This window comes from Lissotriton helveticus, assembly GCF_964261635.1.
Source record: "Lissotriton helveticus chromosome 1_1 unlocalized genomic scaffold, aLisHel1.1 SUPER_1_unloc_62, whole genome shotgun sequence".
NCBI lineage: Eukaryota > Metazoa > Chordata > Amphibia > Caudata > Salamandridae > Lissotriton > Lissotriton helveticus.
Window position 1 is genome coordinate 1,208,005 of NW_027611706.1, and position 19,445 is coordinate 1,227,449.

Below are 19,445 nucleotides of genomic sequence, written 5' to 3' on the forward strand. Positions count from 1 at the left end.
TTGTAAAATGAGGAGGATTGGCTATGGGAGGGAGTAGTGTGTTTTGTTGCAGGGATTGTGTTGTGAGGTTTAGATAGTCTATAGCATGACCTGAACAAGGAGCCGTGGCTGCTGCATCGTCAATGGGTTTTGTGCTGCCTTGTTTTGGGATGGCTCCTTCCCTTTCTCCTTGGAGGTGCAAATTTGAGTTGGTCTGGGATTCTTCCTGAGTTTGACAGACCGCCAAATCAGGGGTTGCCTCTAGGTCGTCTAAAGTTAATGATAGGTCAGACTCAGACTGAGTTACGGAAAGGTCTACTATGGATGGGACTGTATTAATGTCGGGAACAGACACGGACACGGGAAGGGAACTATTATGGGAGTTAAGGTGAATGGGAGAAGTGGCGGTTGCTATGGAACCTAGAGATGATCGTTTCGCATTCATGAGGTCCAATGACACTCTTTTTTCAAGAAGCGAGATACTCTGGTTGATTACCTCGTGAGTTCGTGAGATGAATAAGTCAATGGGCCCGGTTATTCGTGCTACCTCCTGGGCGTTCTTAGATTTTGTCTTTGTAGTACTCCTGGTTTTCGGCGGCATAATTTTGGTCTACTGACTGAGGTGTCTGGAATTACAGAAATTAAGGGGGGTGGCCCGGACCGGTCTCTACCGGGCACTAACGGGCAACAACGGGCCCGCCCTTGGCCCGGGCTTCGCCCCGTGCGCCGTCCCACGCGCGTCCCGCGTCGCGGAGTGATTGATGGTATATATAAACGTAACGCCGGTGGGCGTGTCCGTGGGCGTGGCGCCTGGGGGAAGAGGAACCAGCTGGTCAGCGTAGGGGTTGCTGGTCCTCGCAGTCCCCCGGGTTGCTGATGGAATTTCGCCCACGCCTCTTACCCTGAGGACTCCAGCTGGGAGCACTGTGCTGGGCCTGCCGACTGCAGGTCTCGCTCACTCCAGCGAGTCCTCGGGGAGGCAACAGTCAGGGATCACGGAGGAGGAGTTGCTCTGTCCTTATCACAACAGCAGACAACTGGAAACAGCTAAGGCAGGTGAGTGGCGCCCGCGAAGCGGGTGTCACGAAGTTTTTGTGCAAATCGCCGGTGGGCGTGTCCGTGGGCGTGGCACCTGGGGGAAGAGGAACCAGCTGGTCAGCGTAGGGGTTGCTGGTCCTCGCAGTCCCCCGGGTTGCTGATGGAATTTCGCCCACGCCTCTTACCCTGAGGACTCCAGCTGGGAGCACTGTGCTGGGCCTGCCGACTGCAGGTCTCGCTCACACCAGCGAGTCCTCGGGGAGGCGACAGCCAGGGATCACGGAGGAGGAGTCGCTCTGTCCTTATCACAACAGCAGACAACTGGAAACAGCTAAGGCAGGTGAGTGGCGCCCGCGAAGCGGGTGTCACGAAGTTTTTGTGCAAATCGCCGGTGGGCGTGTCCGTGGGCGTGGCGCCTGGGGGAAGAGGAACCAGCTGGTCAGCGTAGGGGTTGCTGGTCCTCGCAGTCCCCTGGGTTGCTGATGGAATTTCGCCCACGCCTCTTACCCTGAGGACTCCAGCTGGGTCGAGTTTCACGACAAGAGAAAGGGATGGATATTCCATGGCTTCCTGGGGTAGTCAAGAGTCTGGAAAGTGTTAACCTTGGTAGACTGTTTGCCAATTCGAACACAGCTGTAACAATGGACAAAAAAGTTTTAAAGACAGCATTGTACGCACTTTATAGCGCAGAAAGACTAGAAAGGGAATTGAATAAACAAACTGTTGCAAAATGTATATCCATTGCGTACCCCGAGCATTGTCTACCAAGTTATATTGCACTACACATGTCCCAATGGGAGAGAGGCCTCCTATTCCGTCTAAGAGCTGGGACAGTAAGATATATGCTTTGTTTTCCCTACAGCTATAAAGCAAAACGTGACTCCCTGCCATGTCCATGTGATGGTCACAGCGGTAAAACACTTTTACACTTTTTATTCTTCGGTAGATACTATATGAAATATGCACTATGGTTTCTAATTCCGTATTTTAAAAAATTGTCACCTATTAATTTAACAGACGCTCTTGACTGCAAATTTAAATTGGACAATGTTGAATTGATCTTGAGCGTTGGCACCTTTTTGAGAGTAGCTACGGGTGCACGGAAATCTATGTGCGATCCATGAAGTCATTTGTATTGTACTATTCACAATATGCACTTTACCTAGGTTTACTGTATTTTGCTACATTATGGATTGGATATTGCTATCTATTTCATTCAAAACATCTTTATTCGATTCGTTGAATCATAAAAGGAAAAATCATGCAATATATATAGATACATCATTTCCCTCCAATGCCATAATCCTTGAGAAAGTAAATTGCAGATTTTTGGGTATCATTACATTTGTGCAAATACGCAATTCCAAGATAAGGTGCAGTTAGTAGAATCAGTGCAAATAACATGGCCATTAGGTTCTCGGTGCAATAGACAATTAAAATAGTAAAGTACAGTGCATATGTATCATAGTTGTATTCCCAAAGGTACTTGTGCCCCTTATATGTTTATCACAGTAACAATTAAAAAAGGAAATAAGAACTACTACAAACAAAATACATTATAAAATATTAAATACTATATACAATAAAACGTTTCGGCGATTCAGTCCTGCAATACTCAACTAATGTTCTTTTATCCTCTATTGCAGAATCCTCGTTAAAATGTCAAACCCTTCTTCATTCTTATATAGTTGATAGCCAATAAAAATCTAGAAACTCCAAATACAGTAAGCTGGGTGTTATCTGTTTTTAAAATGCGTAACATATCATTATATTTTCCGACACCCATGTTCCTGCCCAACGGCACAATCCATTTTTGTCTAGCTCTCAGGTAAGTGGGGCAGAAGAACAAAACATGTGCTATATTTTCCTGCATACCCAGCTGGCACATTTTACACTCACTATCTTTCCCCCCATTTCGGCAATTTTCCCATTTGGTTGTAAAGGACTTAACACGGAGGGTCCCGTACCTGAATTTCAAGTACAATATTTTCGCCAATTGGGGTTCGATTTGGTCTAAAAATGCCTCAAAGCGGGGTGTTGGTTTAACCATCAGAATATTGTTTGTGAGTGAGCCAACTCCACAATTTTGTAAAACTTTGTGCACAGTGAAGTTCCAATAGACCCTTCTGAGTTCCCTTTTTGATTCTGCGGTCAACCTTTCTGGGTGGTGCCGGGACTCAGTAAGCCCCAAGGTCAAAAGCCATCTACGTATATTAGCCAGCCATGGGAAAGTAACATGGGTATCTAGTGCGATAAGTTCACTTAGTGCCTGCCTGTAGATATGGAGTTCATCAGTGGCCCATAACCTAAACCAATATGACAAAGTCATCCACACAGCCCTATGCTCGATGCGTTTTAACCCCAGATCGTACATGTAGGGGATCACCGGTGTATTTTGGGGGAGGGGGACCATCGCTCTTAAAACCCTGTTTTCTCCCACGGTTAAGGTGGAGATTTGCTCTCCGCTCCACAGCTCTGAGCCATAGAGAGAAGCGGTTTGGGCCCTAGATTCATATACCTCCAATGCTGGGGTGATGGACTTGGTACTAGTTGCATGGAGCTTTTTCAAGATGGGCACTGAATTTTGCATTAAAATGGTCCCAGATTTTCTGACATGCGGGCACCGTGAGAGCTTAGAATCTAGGGTCACCCCTAAGTAAACAAAAGTGTGAACCCATTCTATCGCTACGCCATTCAGCAACATCTTTTTCTTAAAACTTTTGTGTGACCTGATGGACATGTATTTTGTTTTTGATGGGTTTATTTCCAATCCTTTTTGTTTACAGTACACCACCAACTTATTCAGAAGATTTTGCGGTCCCATTGGGGTCTGTGAGAGGAGGATGTTATCATCCGCAAATGTCAGAGCACATACATGAGAGCCACCTAACTTTGGGGAATCGTGGTTTGTGTCCAATAGGAAATCCACCATATCATTAACATAGAGGAGAAACAGGGTAGGCGCCAGGACACAGCCCTGGCGGACCCTCTCCTCACCGGTATCTCCTCTGTCAACTCCCCGCCCATACCCCAGCGCACTTTTGCAAAATTATCTTCATGTAATTTTATGAGTTGCACCAGTACGTTTTTTGGGACCCCTTGATTTAGCAGATTTATCCCCAGCAGATCTCTTGGAATTGAATCGAAAGCGGCCTTTAGGTCAATAAAGGCCATATACAAATTGCTGGATCTTAGTTTATTATACTTCCAGGAAATGGTTAGCAGCCTAAACACCTGATCTATGGTGCTGATTCTTTTTCTGAACCCTGCCTGGCATGGGGATAATATGTTGTTGTCAACTAGCCAGTTGTTTAACCTGTCCAGTATCTGCTTTGAATAGACCTTTTGGGTAATGTCTATCAAGCTGATAGGTCTATAATTAGCGGGATCGTCCCTACTGCCCTTTTTGTATATAGGGACAATCTCCGCGCGCTTCCATGATATAGGGATAGGCTGCCCTCTGCTAATTGCATTGCACAGTAAGTTGATATACGGTGCCCATACCTCTGGGTCATGCCTAAAGAGGTCTCCCGAGATAATATCTGGGGCTGGCGCTTTGGGCGGCTTAATGGCGGCTATAGCCTACTTAGTATCTAAGATACTAAAATACGGTGGTTCAAACTCCTTGGACATTGTCAGCTCTTTAATTATGCATACGTTCTCGCTTGAAGGGGAACCCGGGCATGCATATAAATGTGCAAAGTGTTTGAACCATGTTTTAGGATCTAGATGGTAGTCCTGGGCTGGCTTGCTCGACTTATTGCCGTTTGCAACATTTGATCTCCTGCCCTTGCTGCGGCTAGCAAGTCTTCCCAACCAGAGTCCTCCCAATGTCTACGTTCTTGTACAGTCTGTGCTTGCTGTGCTTGAGATTGTGTTCCTTTTGCCTGCGTTGTTTTGATTCTATGGCTGCTATTTTTATTTGTTCCATCCTGTAACAGTTGTCTCATGTAACGTCACTGGTTCTATTGGTTCTATTGTACGGTGCTGTGACACCTTCGGGTAAGGTCCCCGCTTTATAAGAATGCATTAAATAAATGACCTCACCTGGGGTTTCATGTGGGTGCTGTGCTCTCTGTTGTGGGTCGGGTTCAAAGGCCTGCGGATGAACAACTGCGCATGCGCCAAGGACAGACATGCCTTCCAACAGTGCGGGCTAAAGAGGCTTTGGATTAGGTGCGCATGCGCGGGGGACAGATACTGCCTCCAGCTGCGGTGCGAGGGTTAAAGAGGGCCTTGGATGAACAACTGCGCATGCGCGGAGGACAGACACAGATGTTACTACAATCCAACTCCAGAAGTCGGTGCAAGAAAGATTTCATTTAGTTCACAGCACGGAGCGCAGTAAAGGGCGACAGCTGAGAGCCAGGACAGGTGGAACTCAAAGAAGCACAAGAATTCCATGGTCCGCGCGGGGATACAATGAATGAGATATAACTGCCTCCCGCCGCAGAGCACGAGACGCCTCGCGCCACAGCACGGGGTGAGAGGTATGTAAATGCAAAGCTCCTCGGTCCGCTCCTCTGGGGGAAATGTCTTTCCTCTGCGCATGCGCAGTGCGGCTGAGCGTTCTCTGTGCAGGGCACTTCACAGTCCGTACCCCGTGCACGGTCCTAACTCGGCGATATGACGTAGTGTCTTCGCTCCGCACATGCGCAGCTGTGACGCGCGGTCCTGCGCGTGCGCAGCAGTGAGACCCCATGTTTTGTTTTGTTTTGTTGAGCGCGCGCGTCACTCGGAGGGGGAATAACACACCGGGACACACTCCTCACAGGCAGCCGGGCCCCCAGTGCCCCCTCTCCCCTAGACCCTGCAGCCCCCACTGAGCGGGGCTCCAGCAGAGGTGAGGGCGGCCTCTGACCCCGGGGTGACGCACGAGCGCGGGGGCATCTTCAGGACACTGAGAGGCAACACTCAGGGCAGGGGCTGCAGAGCTCTCCAGACTCTGAACTGCGTCATTCATGTGTGACTTAAGAAAAGAGAGTGCATTCAAATCAATAGTTCCATCTTTCTAAAACAATGTACATATGCGAGCACAGAACAACTGTATGTAGCGTTTTCCTACTTTGCTTTCCCGTGTGTGTGTCTGTTGGTCTCTGTGTCTGTGTCTCTGTGTCTCTGTGTCTCTGTGTGTCTCTGTGTCTGTGTGTCTGTGTGTCTGTGTGTGTGTCTCTGTGTGTCTGTTGGTCTCTGTGTGTCTGTGTGTGTGTGTCTGTCTGTGTGTGTGTCTGTGTGTGTCTGTCTGTCTGTGTGTGTCTCTGTGTGTGTATCTGTCTGTGTCTGTTGGTCTCTGTGTGTGTGTGTGTCTGTGTCTGTGTGTCTGTCTGTGTCTGTCTGTGTCTCTTGGTCTCTGTGTGTCTGTGTCTGTCTGTGTCTGTTGGTCTCTGTGTGTCTGTCTGTGTGTGTCTGTGTGTGTGCGAGTCTCCGTGTGTCTGTGTGTGTCTGTGTGTGTGTCTGTCTGTGTGTGTCTGTGTGTGTCTGTGTGTGTCTGTCTGTGTGTGTCTGTGTGTGTCTGTCTGTGTGTGTCTGTGTGTGTGTGTCTGTGTCTGTGTGTCTGTCTGCGTGTCTGTCTGTGTCTGTGTGTGTGTGTGTCTGTGTGTGTCTGTTGATCTCTGTGTGTCTGTGTGTGTCTGTCTGTGTCTGTCTGTCTGTTGGTCTCTGTGTGTCTGTGTGTGTCTGTCTGTGTCTGTTGGTCTCTGTGTGTGTGTGTGTCTGTGCGTCTGTCTGTGTCTGTCTGTGTCTGTTGGTCTCTGTGTGTGTGTGTGTCTGTGTGTGTCTGTCTGTGTCTCTTGGTCTCTGTGTGTCTGTGTCTGTCTGTGTCTGTTGGTCTCTGTGTGTCTGTGTGTGTCTGTGTGTGTCTGTGTGTGTGCGAGTCTCCGTGTGTCTGTGTGTGTCTGTGTGTGTGTGTCTGTGTGTGTCTGTCTGTGTGTGTCTGTGTGTGTCTGTCTGTGTGTGTCTGTCTGTGTGTGTCTGTGTGTGTCTGTCTGTGTGTGTCTGTCTGTGTGTGTCTGTGTGTGTGCGTGTCTCCGTGTGTCTGTGTGTGTGTGTCTGTGTGTGTCTGTCTGTGTGTGTCTGTGTGTGTGTGTCTGTTGGTCTCTGTGTGTCTGTGTGTGCGTGTCTGTGTGTGTCTGTGTGTGTGTGTCTGTGTGTGTCTGTTGGTCTCTGTGTGTGTCTGTGTGTGTCTGTCTGTCTGTGTCTGTTGGTCTCTGTGTGTGTGTGTCTGTCTGTGTGTCTGTCTGTGTGTGTCTGTTGGTCTCTGTGTGTCTATCTCCCATTCCCTGGAGGGAGAGTATGTAGCTCCCCGTTCTAGAAGAGTCGGTCAAGAAGGAGCACACTGCGTTGAATAATTTCTTGGTATGCACTTTTTATTAGTATTACAGGAAATCACAGTGATTGATTGTCTCTTTTGTATTCTTCTTTCCCACAGGGTCTTCCTCTTCAGTCCCTTAGGTGAGCCTCGACCGCCGTCGTCTCTCGGACAGAAAAAAAAGACTCAGGTAAGTGTTTTTTGCTTTATGACTTAATCAAAGGAGGATGTGAGGGATAAATAATAGCTATGCATAAATGTGAAGGGAGGGTGTTGGAGCAACCAAAACAAGAAGAGTAGCCAATGATTTCTGCTCTTGTCTTCCTATTCCATCTCACTTATTTCCTTTTCCCTGGGTCCCTTTCACCCCTCAGCCTCCCCTCCGGTCCCTCTCTGACTCAGCCCCTTTCCAAAAGCCCCATAGACGCCCACTCACCTGTAAGAGCCACGTCACTCCGGGGCCATGGCGTGGTAACTCCACGTCCTTCAGTGAGGTCTGGTCTCCTTCTGTTTCGACTTTCCCTCCTCGCCAACAAGCTGTGACCTCCCCAAGGCTCCAGTTCTCTCTCTCGGAAGGCTGTTCGGTGTTCTCCGTTTTTCCGGTCTTCCCTGCTGGTTTCTCCGCCTTAGGTTATGGCTCACTTGAGCTCGTGGAATGCCTTTCTGGCGGCTTGGGGAGGATTTACCAAGTCTTAGTTCCTTTTCTCTTTCTTCAGTAGGTCGGTTAGTGGTGCTGCTATTTCAGAATAATTGGGTTTAAACCGGCGGTAGTAGCCTTGTAAGCCCAAAAAGGATCTAATGCCTTTTTTGGTGGGAGGGAAGGGGGTGTCTAAGATGCTCTCAATTTCTCTTGTTGCAGAGCGATAGCCCCATCTCCCAATAAATAGCCCAAATATTTGACTTTGGTGAAGTTTATCCTGGTCTTTTTGGAGTTCACGTGGAGCCCTGCAGTTCTAAGTGCTTGGAATATCTTCCCACAATGGACGAGATGTAGTTCCAAGTTAGGGCTAAATATTATGATATCGTCTATGAAGGCTAAGGAGTACTCTTGATGTTGGGAGCAAACTTTGTTCATAAGTCTTTGGAACGTCGCTGGTGCTCTGTGTAACCCAAAAGGCAGTGCAGTAAACTCGTATAGCCCATTAGAGGTGCTAAAGGCGATTTTTCTTGGTCTTCCTGTTACAGTGGTGCCTGCTAATAGTCTTTTGTAAGATCGAATGTGGTTATATATTGGGCTAAGCCTAATTTCTCGATTCATCAACGGATATGAGTGAAATTTCGAGATGGTATTGACTGCTCGGACGTTTATTCAAAAACGGATGGAACCATCAGGTTTCAGAACTATGACAATGGGGGAGACCAGTTACTGCTGGAAGGTTTTATGACTCCTAGTTGTAACATGCTCTCTATTTCGTCAGGAACTGCGTCCCGCCTAACGCCTGGTATTCTGTAGGGGTTTTGTTTTATTACTTTATTTGGTGGGGTAACAATGGCATGCTCGAGTATTGTTGATTTTCCCAGGAGGTCGTAAAAGATGGAGGAGAAGGACTCTAAGAGGGTCTGAAGAGACACTTTTTGTTCCTCTGTTAGATGTTCGTTTATGGGCAATTTATTCAATGTTGAAGGAATGGGTTTTGAGTCAGGCAAAACGTAATGGGTGTCTTTGGGGAGGGGTCCCAACCATTTCTTTAGTAGATTTATGTGGTATATCTGGGTTTTGGTTGAGGAAAGGCGTAACCGGTAAGTAGTGAGGCCTACCCTTTCAGCATCGTCATATGGTCCCTTCCATTCTTCCCGTTTTTGGCGTATAGAGGAAGGTAGGAATAGGAGCACCCAGTCATGGACCTGTAACTGTTGTCACCTCTTTCCTTTATTGTAAGAAATCTGCTGGCTTCTTTGAGCTTTTTCTAGGTTTTTGTGAGCAAAATCTCGCAATTTCTGTATGCGGTTTCTTAGGCTTTGGGTGTATTCTAGATGGTGTTGTGTCTCTTCTTGTTTCGCTTGTTCCCACGCTTCTCTTGTCATTTCTAGCAAGGTTTATGGCTGTCTCCCGTAAAGAAGTTCAAAGGGAGAACAACCGAGCTTCTCTGAACCTGGCTTCAAATAACAAAGAGGGCGAGTAGCAACAACATGTCCCATTCTTTCCCTTCGGTGGTTAGCATTTTCTTCATGGTTAGTGTTGGACTTGGCCCTTCTAGCAGGTTCACCCCTAAACTTTTTGCTTTTAATGGTGACCTAGTGATGGTGATTTTTGTGTTCTGCGCACTTTCACTGTGTCCCAGTGGAAAGTGCGTGCGCACTCTGAGTGCGTGGAGTAAGGTTGGCCTGCCCTCCCATAGGAATGCATGGGGAATGTATGTGTCCCTGGTAGTTCCTGATGTGTGGGGTGTACAGGCTCGAGTCTGGTATGTGCGGACTCGTGTGATTGAATGCTGGAAATGATGTATGCGGCGTGTATGTGTCTAGTGTGGAAGTGCCACTTCTAGACATGGCTGTGTGTGTGCTGTTAAGGTGCTGGCGTGTGATTGGCTGGAGCTGACTGGGATGCCAGGCTCCATGAGTCATGATGGGTCTGCCCGGTGGTGAGTGTGGAGATTAGCGTGCTGATGGCTGGGGAGGAGTGCACCTGGGTCCTGAATAGGGCTGGGCTTTCCCCACACAATGCTGGCTCCGCCCCCTGTGGTGCGTCTAACGGCCCTAGCCTGCCTAGTGAATAGAGTGAGGGGCTGAGCACATCAAGGGTGCTCCCAGACCAGCTGCGACTGGTTCTTCCCCCACCCTGCACACAGACAAAGGATTTATTAGTATAAAAAGGGTCTGTGTCCCCTTGCAAGTTGTTCTTTCCTGATCTTACTGAGGGGGGCTGCTGCGGCTGCTGGCGCCAGGAGGAACCGCCACTTGGGACTGCCTTCCTGCCTGGAGGGCCCAGTGAGCTGGGCCCTGGCCCAGCCTTGCCCCCCTATCTTGCTGCATTCCAAGGACTTTCTCTGGACTTGTGCTGTCCTCTAGCGCTGGGAGCGCTGGAATTGCCTCCTAGCGCTTGGAAGCGCGGTATTTGCGCCTGGACGCACTTTATTTTCTGGTTATAGCGCTGGGAGCGCTTTATTTTACCTCTAGCGCTGGGAGCGCTTTGTTGCTGGAGGCCGGTGCCCACCCACAACCATTCCCCCCAATCTGACCTGCACCTAGTCTTGTTCTGTGTGTTTTATAATACAGGAAGAGAAGAATTTATCCTTTCGATTTTAAAGCGCCACAATTTTAAACAATGCCAGGTGGCACGTTACTTCTTTAAATCTCTGCCTGATCCCTTTGTCTGTGGTAGCCACCTTTTTGTGGGCCTGTATGAAAAGTAGAAAGGCGCGAGGTTGGTTTTAACTAATAATTATATGCAGAAATTAGTAATTTGATGTAAACTAACTGGATTCGGTCTATGAGGCACATGATGCACTTTATGGGATAAAATGTCCTGTAAAAATTATCTGATGTTCTTTTTAGATAATTCTACTTGCTATAGGATTTTAACTTGTTATGAACTGGGGCTGGTTGTTGATCACTGATTTAAATTGTGCTTTTATGATCTGTATTTAAGAGATCGAATACAGATTTTATTGATTGATTGTTTGCATGTGTGTCTCAGAGTCTCACCCCTCTGTGCTCCCTCTACCTGCTGCTTGGAGCTGCTGCTGCAGTGTCCCTGGCATGGCAGTGAGGAGCTCATGGTAATCCAAGGCCCTCTTGAAGGTGTCTGTCCTCTGCGCATGCGCAGCTGTTAATACAAGGCCCTCTTGAAGGTGTCTGTTCTCAGCGCATGCGCAGTTGTTAATCCAAGGCCCTTCTTAGCTCGTGCTCCGCTGCGGGACGCATTGTCTGTCACCAGCGCATGCGCAGTTGTTAACCCATCAAGACCTCTTTAACCCGCGCTCTAACCCGCGCTCTTAGTTAAGTCCTGGGGTTTTCAGTTTTTCTGAATGGTAGACAGTGTGGACGTTCCCAGTTGCTTCCCCTCTCGGTTGGAATCTCCAGGCCGTGCTTCCCTGCGGGCTGCTCAATTACACACTCTTTATGTTTCATGGGCTCCGCTATTCTCAGCGCATGCGCGGCCACAACAAGCAGACATCCTGCGCATGCGCACTTGTGACAAACTGAGTGTCCTGCGCATGCGCAGCTACAGATCAGGGCGGCCCTTGTCCAGCGCGCGCTTTGTTGTCACGTGGGGCCCTCGGTGTGTCCCCTCCACCAGGCCGACACTGCCCCCTCGAAACCACAAGAGAGGTAAGGGGAGACAAGGACTCGAGGCAGTGGTGGAAGAGCATTAACGTATGATTCCTGAGAGGGGGCGGGGCCTGTGGGTGTCAAGGCGGGGCCTGTGGGGGCGGGGCCTGTGGGTGTGGATGCTCCTCCTCTGCCGGGGGCGGGGTCAGTGAATGTGGGGGCGGGGCCTGTGGTTGTGAATGCTCCTACTCGGGCGGGGGCAGTGAATGTGGGGGCGGGGCTTGTGTGTGCGGTGTGTGTGGGGGCGGGGCCTGTGGCAGTGGGGGCGGGGGTCTGTGCATTGGGGGCGGGGCACGTGGGCGTGGTCAGTGGCTGGGGGGCGGGGTCAAAACAATACACCTACACAGCCTGGAGGCATTGACTGTTTCGTGTTCCTCACTGGAGACTAGTTTGTCCTTACGCTTCAACTCTGGAATGTGTTTTTTTGGGACCCTAATCGCTCCAACTTTAGTTTGTATTGTGTAATTTTTGGTGGATTTATACTCTGTAAATATGTTACCATAATATCTAATCCTATATACTTCGCTCTATTGTAAAGCGCTCTGACTCTGGGTAAAGTATGCGCTATAAAAAATGCCTAAATAAATCCAATGCCCTGCGACCAGGCTGTTGGAGGCTCGTCGTGGCCTTGGGGCTCCCAGTCACATGTCCTCAGGTCTGTAGACTAAAGACTGTTGCAGCTTGCAACTCAGAACTGGCAATTCCTCAGGCTCCGGCGCGCTGCTTTTGGAGGCTTCAGGCATGATTCTGAATGCCGCCGTAGTCCGCGAATCTCAAGTTGCACATTCTTACCTTTCTCCTGAGCCACCGCAACCACAGACTTTACCCACTTGCTGACCGCATCTATAAAATAAGTTTTTGACACAAGTGTGTCCACATGAGCATCTTTTGGTTCAGTGGGCTCCTAAATCAAGCTTTTGAACTCTTCATGAGTGGAAATGAGCCCATTCGCACCGGAATCCCACTGCTCGCACGGAACTTCAGCACAAGCCCCTGCCGCCTATCCCCTTGCACGGAAAGCATCAATCGATCTGGAAGACCAACAACGTAAAGCTCCAGCCCGACCTTCTGCGACACCTGGCCTGCTCTTTGTGCCATGTCCACCACCGCCATCAACTCTCTCCTTACTCCCTGCAACCCTCTCCAATGCGAACGGGGCTCTTGGCTCAAAACTTGAGAGGGTAAAACCTTCAGCTGAACTAATCTGGGGCTCTATCTAATTCGCGCTCCATCATGATTAGCTTGAACTTTTTACTTTAACCTGGTCCAGCATGACCAGATTGCCTCGGTTGACGCTTTATGTTTTTAGGTGCTGTATAGAAGTTTATACTTTAAAAATTCATATCTCCGGTTATACTGATTGGATTTTTGTCTTTGGGTTTCGATTTGTTGATTAAATTGAGCTCTATTTTTCTAACCTGGTGTTGATTTTGTGTGCTGTTTACGCTGTTTTACTGTTTGAAGTGTTGCACAAATATTTACACATTGCCTCTAAATTAAGCCTGACTGCTCTGTGCCAAGCTACCAGGGGGTTGACCACAGTTTAAATATGGGGGTTGCTTGTGCCTTATACTGACTAGGATTGTCAAATTCTGAAAAGGAGCATACAGTTATTACTAGATTCCTAAATCAATTATGCTCAAGCATGTAATTAAACCTCATTTCCTTTGCAAACTATACAAAATATTATAAGTTCCACCAAATCAGAAAATACAGCGCAGAGTCTTGAGATTTCTTTTTTTCAATGTATTCTTTATTTGTACTCCAATGCATCAGCCCAGCCAACGTGTTTCGTCCAACATGGACTTCATCAGGGTTGGAATAGTCTTTTATAGAAGCTCACCAAGGTGCTATTTCTGTAATCAGATGTAGTATAGATGTAGTATAGATATATAGGCAATCACCGTATCATTCATGATTGATTTAATTCCTTCGGTCCATATTGAAATAGTTTTATTGAAGAACACCAAGTCGCTTATTCTTATTAAGAGATGCAATATCAATAAGCTGGTAATCACCATCGCATCCAGTCAGATAAAATCATGAAAGGATTATTGCCTTTGATAAGTCCTAGCATGTAGTCTCGTCGGGTATGCAAAGCCATCTATCCGATCTGATAGACAGACGGTCTTGCATGCAGCGGTGATTGGCTATATATCTATCCTACATCTGATTACAGAAATTGCGCCTTGGTGAGCTTCCTTGCACCTGCTTCACTAATGATTGCTGCTCCTGTGTGGGCGTAGGGTAGGCTTCAGTGAGCTCTTACCCCTTATTTTTTTTAAAACTTTATTTTGCGTTTAGGTGTGAGTAAAGAAGTACACTAGGACAAGTAAAATCCTTTGGCAAGTACAGGTAGACATAATACACACTGTCAAGGGTTCAATCAATGCCGCAGAGTGATCACATGTTACATAAAGCAAGTCCCTCGGCTGCTAACATATTTTCTGTTACAATCGTTCTTGACTCTAATTCACATAAACGGTGTTTACAAACCTGACATAGGGATACATCAACTGTACCGACATCAAAAAAGGAGTTTAGCATCCGGTGTAGTTGATTATTGACATGTATCTCGGGACAGTCTAACCCACCCCTGTTGGGACTATGCCCTGTTCTTTCTGGGTAGGGGGTCTTGTCGCTGCGCCTCTAGGTATGTTCTGAAAGGTCCCCAGATATCTTTGGGCCTGGAGGTGGGGGGGACCGTTATTGCGTATAGGTCGCTGTTTGTGGAACAGGACGCCATGCTCTTCAGACATCCCTTCATCGATGGTGCTGTTCTGCCACCCCAATGAATGGATACCTCCCTTTTGGCCAGTAGTAAGCTTATGGCAACAAACCTGCGAATTGCCGGTGGGAACTGCTTTACATATCCCAACAGAGCAATCTCGGGCAAGGGGGTCATCGGTACCTTAACCAAGCCACTCACTATCTTATGTATTCCTACCCAGTATGAGTGTTTGCGTGGACAGGTCCAGGCAAGGTGGGCGAAGTCTGCATTTGGAGCGTTGCATCTTGCACAATGGTGCAGTCTGGCAGGGTCTATCCTGTGGAGTCTGGAGGGGGTAATGTATATCCTACGAAGAAACTTAAAGTGTATTAGTTTGTGTCGGCTATTAAGGGAGACATTTTTCGTAACTGCACAGCAGGCAGCCCACTGTTCGTCTGTGATCGGAATACCCAAGTCGGTCTCCCAGGGGATCCAAATTAGTCTGGGGGTTGCATACATATAAAATCGTGTCATCTGCATAAAATGATACTAACAATGGGCCGGTGGTGAAGTGTAAACACCTATGAAGGTGTTTCTCTTGGAAGTGCCGTATTAGTGGGTCCGTGGCTAAAATGAACAACAGAGGCGACAACGGGCCGCCCTGTCTCATTCCGCGTGAAAGTGAGAAGGGAGCCGTCAATGTACCATTTAGATGAGAAATAGCATGAGAGAATGAAATAGGGTAAGAACCCGAGCAAAAGAGAAACAAATTAACATGAAAGTGACTGCAAAATCAAGGGAATTATAGAATAGAGTGAAAAAGTCAAAGGTTAGCATTTAGAATTTGTGAGATGATGGATATCAGCCAGAGATTGTCAGATATGATGTCCCCCTTATTCAGAGTGCTTAAAGGTGCACACTCTGCAAGTAGGGTGGAGATAGAGAAAGATGAGAATGGAGAGCAAGAGGAAACCCAAAGGTATCAGAGAACAGAGTGAAAAAGAGGAAAGAAATAGGGTGATGCAGATAATGGTTGAGAAGAAGAGCAAATAAGGCAAAAATAAAGAGAGAGATAAAAGGAGACAAAGATGAGGATGAGAGAAGAACAGAGGGATAAAAAGAGCAGCAGAGCTAGAAGAGAACAAGATCAAGAGAGCGAAAATACAACAGACAGTGAGACATAAAAAGTAAAAGCAAGAAAAAAAGTGAGAAAAAAACAAGATTGAAAGAAAAAAAGGGTGTTGAAAAAGAGGAAGAGAGTTAAAAGAAAACAGTGAGATAATACGGGAAAAAGAAAGTGAGAAGCTAGAAAGAGAAAGTAAGAGATAAAGTAAGACCATGAAGGTCCACTTGAGTGAGGGAATGAGAGGCTGAAAAGGATAGAAGAGGGACCACATTCGTGAGAGACATGTTTGGAGAGAAAGTAAAGTGGACTGAGAAGAAAGGCTGCATTGAAGGAATTTGTGATGTTAAAGGTTTTTTTCTCATAAATTGGGCGTACTTTTCATAAATACTATTATCAGGCGCAGGTAGCAATGTCTAGCAAGGGACCCACGTCTGGGCATACCCTGCCAACTTAGGGCGAACAAAGCAAAACCAAAGGGGATGATGGACGGAGCGTTGAACATTGCAAGCACTCACCCATACTTATGCTCTTATTTTCCCCTTTTTGAGTAGACGCAGTCAATGATGGACTAAACATTTCCTTAAGACGCTCCACTAAATGGAGATTGGTGCCTTTACCAGGCCGCAATGGCACAGAAACCCCTCCACAATGTGGCCATGTGTAGACCATGGAGTATGGGCCACCGGGTTGGACATTGCCAACATCCGCTTATAGTTATGGTTCGTCGAGAGTACGTGACAGAGCATTTCAGTCTCTCCAACCTTGACAGGGCCCCGATGATGATCGGCAAGCTACAATTTCCTAGTTAGGTTGTTTCACACAGGCACCATTTACAGACCACTGGGTGTCCAGGTGGGTCTGGGACCAGGTGTGTAAGTTTCTAGTTACTCAGGGTGCCCCTAGGCGGGTGTTTTAAGAGTGGATACTGTTAAACGGAATTTCAAAGCACCTGGCTTCTTGTTCCAGGTACAGTTGAGTGCATTCTGTCTTCTCATTTTTTCTGCTAAATGTAACACAATGTTTACAATAGGAACTGATTCTAGTGTTATTTCTTACAGAAAGTCGTTTTATAAAATAGCTCGATGTTTCCACAAAGCAAATGGTGCAAGCACATTAGTTGTGACAGTGTTCACAGCTCTGGGGCCTATTTCCTTTAAGTGCTTAACTCTACAAGATGCTTACACTCATCAACATTATTTAGATTCTAATGGGAGAACTGTGAAAAATAATACATTCTACCTGGTCTTTCCTCACTGATGCATTGCCCCAACCCCGAGGAAGATGTGTGCTCACGCCCTTGTAAGCGCTGGACATGTGTATTGACCTGCCATTTGCATATTTGAGTCCTAACGCTTGCGTTCACGCGAGCGTGCACGCGCGCAGCCACCATCTGCCTCCTTTCCAGCGCTTCCCAGCTGACCGAGCACAGCCGTGTATGGTTCCCAAGACTGACTCACTAAAAGACTGACTCTCGCATAAAGATTGACTCTTGCTTAAAGACAGACTCACTCTCACTGACTGACTATTTTACTGACACACTCTCTTTCACTCACTGACTGACTCACTCTCTTTCACTCACTGACTGACTCACTCTCATTCACTCTCACTGACTGATTCACTCTTTCACTCACTCTCACTGACTCACTCTCATTCACTCTCACTGACTGATTCACTCTTACTGACTCTGACTGACTCTCTTACTGACTCTCACCCTCTCACTGACTGAATAACTCTCTCACTCTCACTGACTGACTCACTCTCTCACTCACTCGCACTGACTGACTGACTGACCTTCACCCTCCTGTTATTTATGCCCCCATAACAAATAAAAACACAGCAAGTAACCATTGGGACAGGCAGATACAAGTTGCCAGCATTGAAAGGACGACACAAACTCAAGACATTATTTTTAATACTTTTATAATATGGTTGTTTAGCTGTACATAATGCTTTTTTGGTCATATCTAAGGTAACAAAAATGCTTCTGATGCTTCTTTATTATAACTTTTCAGCATGCTGCAAACTTCTGTACAAACCACAGTTGATGGACAGAATGTAGAAAAATGTCTTACATTCACCCCAGTACAAAGATCTGGGCCTAAATCCATCGTTTTTTATACACTCCACACCACCCCAGGTCAGGCATGGCCATATACAAATCAGCCTTGACCCTGTACCTCATGGGAACAGTCCAGCCCGAACTACCAAGCCATGTCTTTCCTAGACCGGAATCAAGCATCCAAGGACCGGTTTCTGGCTATCAGCTTTCTTCAGCCTGGATAGCTTGACTCCAGTTTAAAGACATAGGTAAAGTCAATATCTCTGGCTAAACACTTATAAGTTCCCAAAGGCGAGACCTATTGGCTATGCCAATGCTTGTTTAGTGGTGCTCCACAGATAAAATTGCAGCGCAGTTTCGCCATTTATTATAGATTTGCATACTTTAATAGTAGGCGTGGTTTGGGGCGGGATGCTACACTGCAGGTGGCGCTTACAACTCTGAGCCTCTGCTAATGAGTCTGCCAAGCGCATTCACTTGCTCTGAGCTACACAAGTGTCTGAAATTAGGTTGTACCAAAAAAAAAAAACGCTTTGTTTAAAATTAACTCCCAATCTCTGCGAGGCTGATCGAATATCTCATGGGAGAATAGGGTGTAAGAAGACATTCAGTGTACTCTGCTGAGGAGCGCTGTGATTCTGTGCGCTCACTTGTTCAAACTCTCTATTCTTCTTTCAGTGTCCTCCAATCCAGCCACACTCCGACCGCCACTATAGCAACGCGTTGTTCATGTCACATTGGATCATTCTCCAGTGTGACGGCATTACTCAACATTTCTACCTCTTTGAAAATATAATATACCCTTATGTTTGTCCCGAGTTGATAGTCTTTTCTCTTCTTTTAAATGAAGGGTTTTATTTTGGTAAATGCAAAGTACAATAAGAGAGTAAGAATACAAGGAACGGAAGAGCGGCAAAGCAAAACATAAATCAGGGCTAAGATGACAAAAAGATGGCAAGCAATGCAGCAAGACTGCCAGCAATTACAAATTATAACACAGCAGGTACACAGCTCAAGAGGACAGAGTTGCAAGGGGACACTAGGTTCAGAGGATTATGTGCCTCTGTGGCCAGCAGGGGTAGGTCAGCTCTAGGGGGCGCCCTGGCTAGGAGGCGGGAGACCAGCTGTCTAAAGGTGGTGTCATACTCAGGCGAGACCCCTCATGTGAATGAGGGCCAGGGTATTTTGAATGCCAGTTGAGTCCACGTGAGAGGTAACATAAGAGATGAAGGGGCAAGATATCCACCGTGCAGGAACCCTGGCAGGGCCGGCGCTAGGCGTGGGCAGCTGCCCAGGGCTTCGCAGCCTTCTAACTACGACTGGCCCCCCCAGGAGGCCATCATCCTTTTGAAAATGTGCCATTGTACCACTTACAGGTGGGAAACGCACTCCCTCGGGGTGTGCAACCATGGTGCAGCTCAAGTCAGAGGCGTGGCCATGGGCTGAAGAGGAAATATGACCCCCGTATCCCTTTGAGTTGTGGCAGACTGAGCAGGGCAGGGTTTGTGGCCGTGATCAGCTTTCCTTTGCTGGCAACTCTTTCCCTTATCCTAATCACCGCATCTGCACGATAATTGCAGATGCTTGAACTGGTGTGAGGTGTGAAGTGAGCCCTGCATGAATGAAACGCGGAGCATACAGCAGGGCTCACAACATACAAGCATTTGCAATGCAAGGGGTCTCGCATTTACACGAGGTTGAGCTATTGGCATTGTAAATGACAATTGCTTTTATTTATGTTTTTGTTTTTAAAACGTAAATAATAGGCCTTGTCATTTACAGTGCCAATAGCTCTAAATCTCGCAATCGCGAGACCTATTGCTTTGCAAATAAATGCTTGTTATTGGCCAGAAGAGGTCTGGGGGCATTCATCTTTTAAAGTTCACAGAACACAGCCCTTTGCTTTGAAACCTTAATGCTAATGGTGTCAGAAAGGCCTCTGTAATGTTGCTAA

At 47.2% G+C, this 19,445-nt stretch overlaps 1 protein-coding gene across 3 annotated transcripts in view; it reads left to right on the plus strand.

Moving 5' to 3' along the window:
* The window catches only part of LOC144806318 (uncharacterized), a 369,229-nt gene that overhangs the window by 293,823 nt on the left and 55,961 nt on the right, over positions 1–19,445 (plus strand). For 2 of the 3 annotated variants that reach the window (XM_078672709.1, XM_078672707.1), the window contains exons 1-2: positions 5,752–5,860; positions 7,445–7,514. The gene's annotated coding sequence lies outside the window, so the exon portion shown is untranslated. Of the gene's footprint in view, positions 1–5,751; positions 5,861–7,444; positions 7,515–19,445 lie in introns of those variants that run through there. The other variant, XM_078672708.1, reaches the window with a different exon arrangement.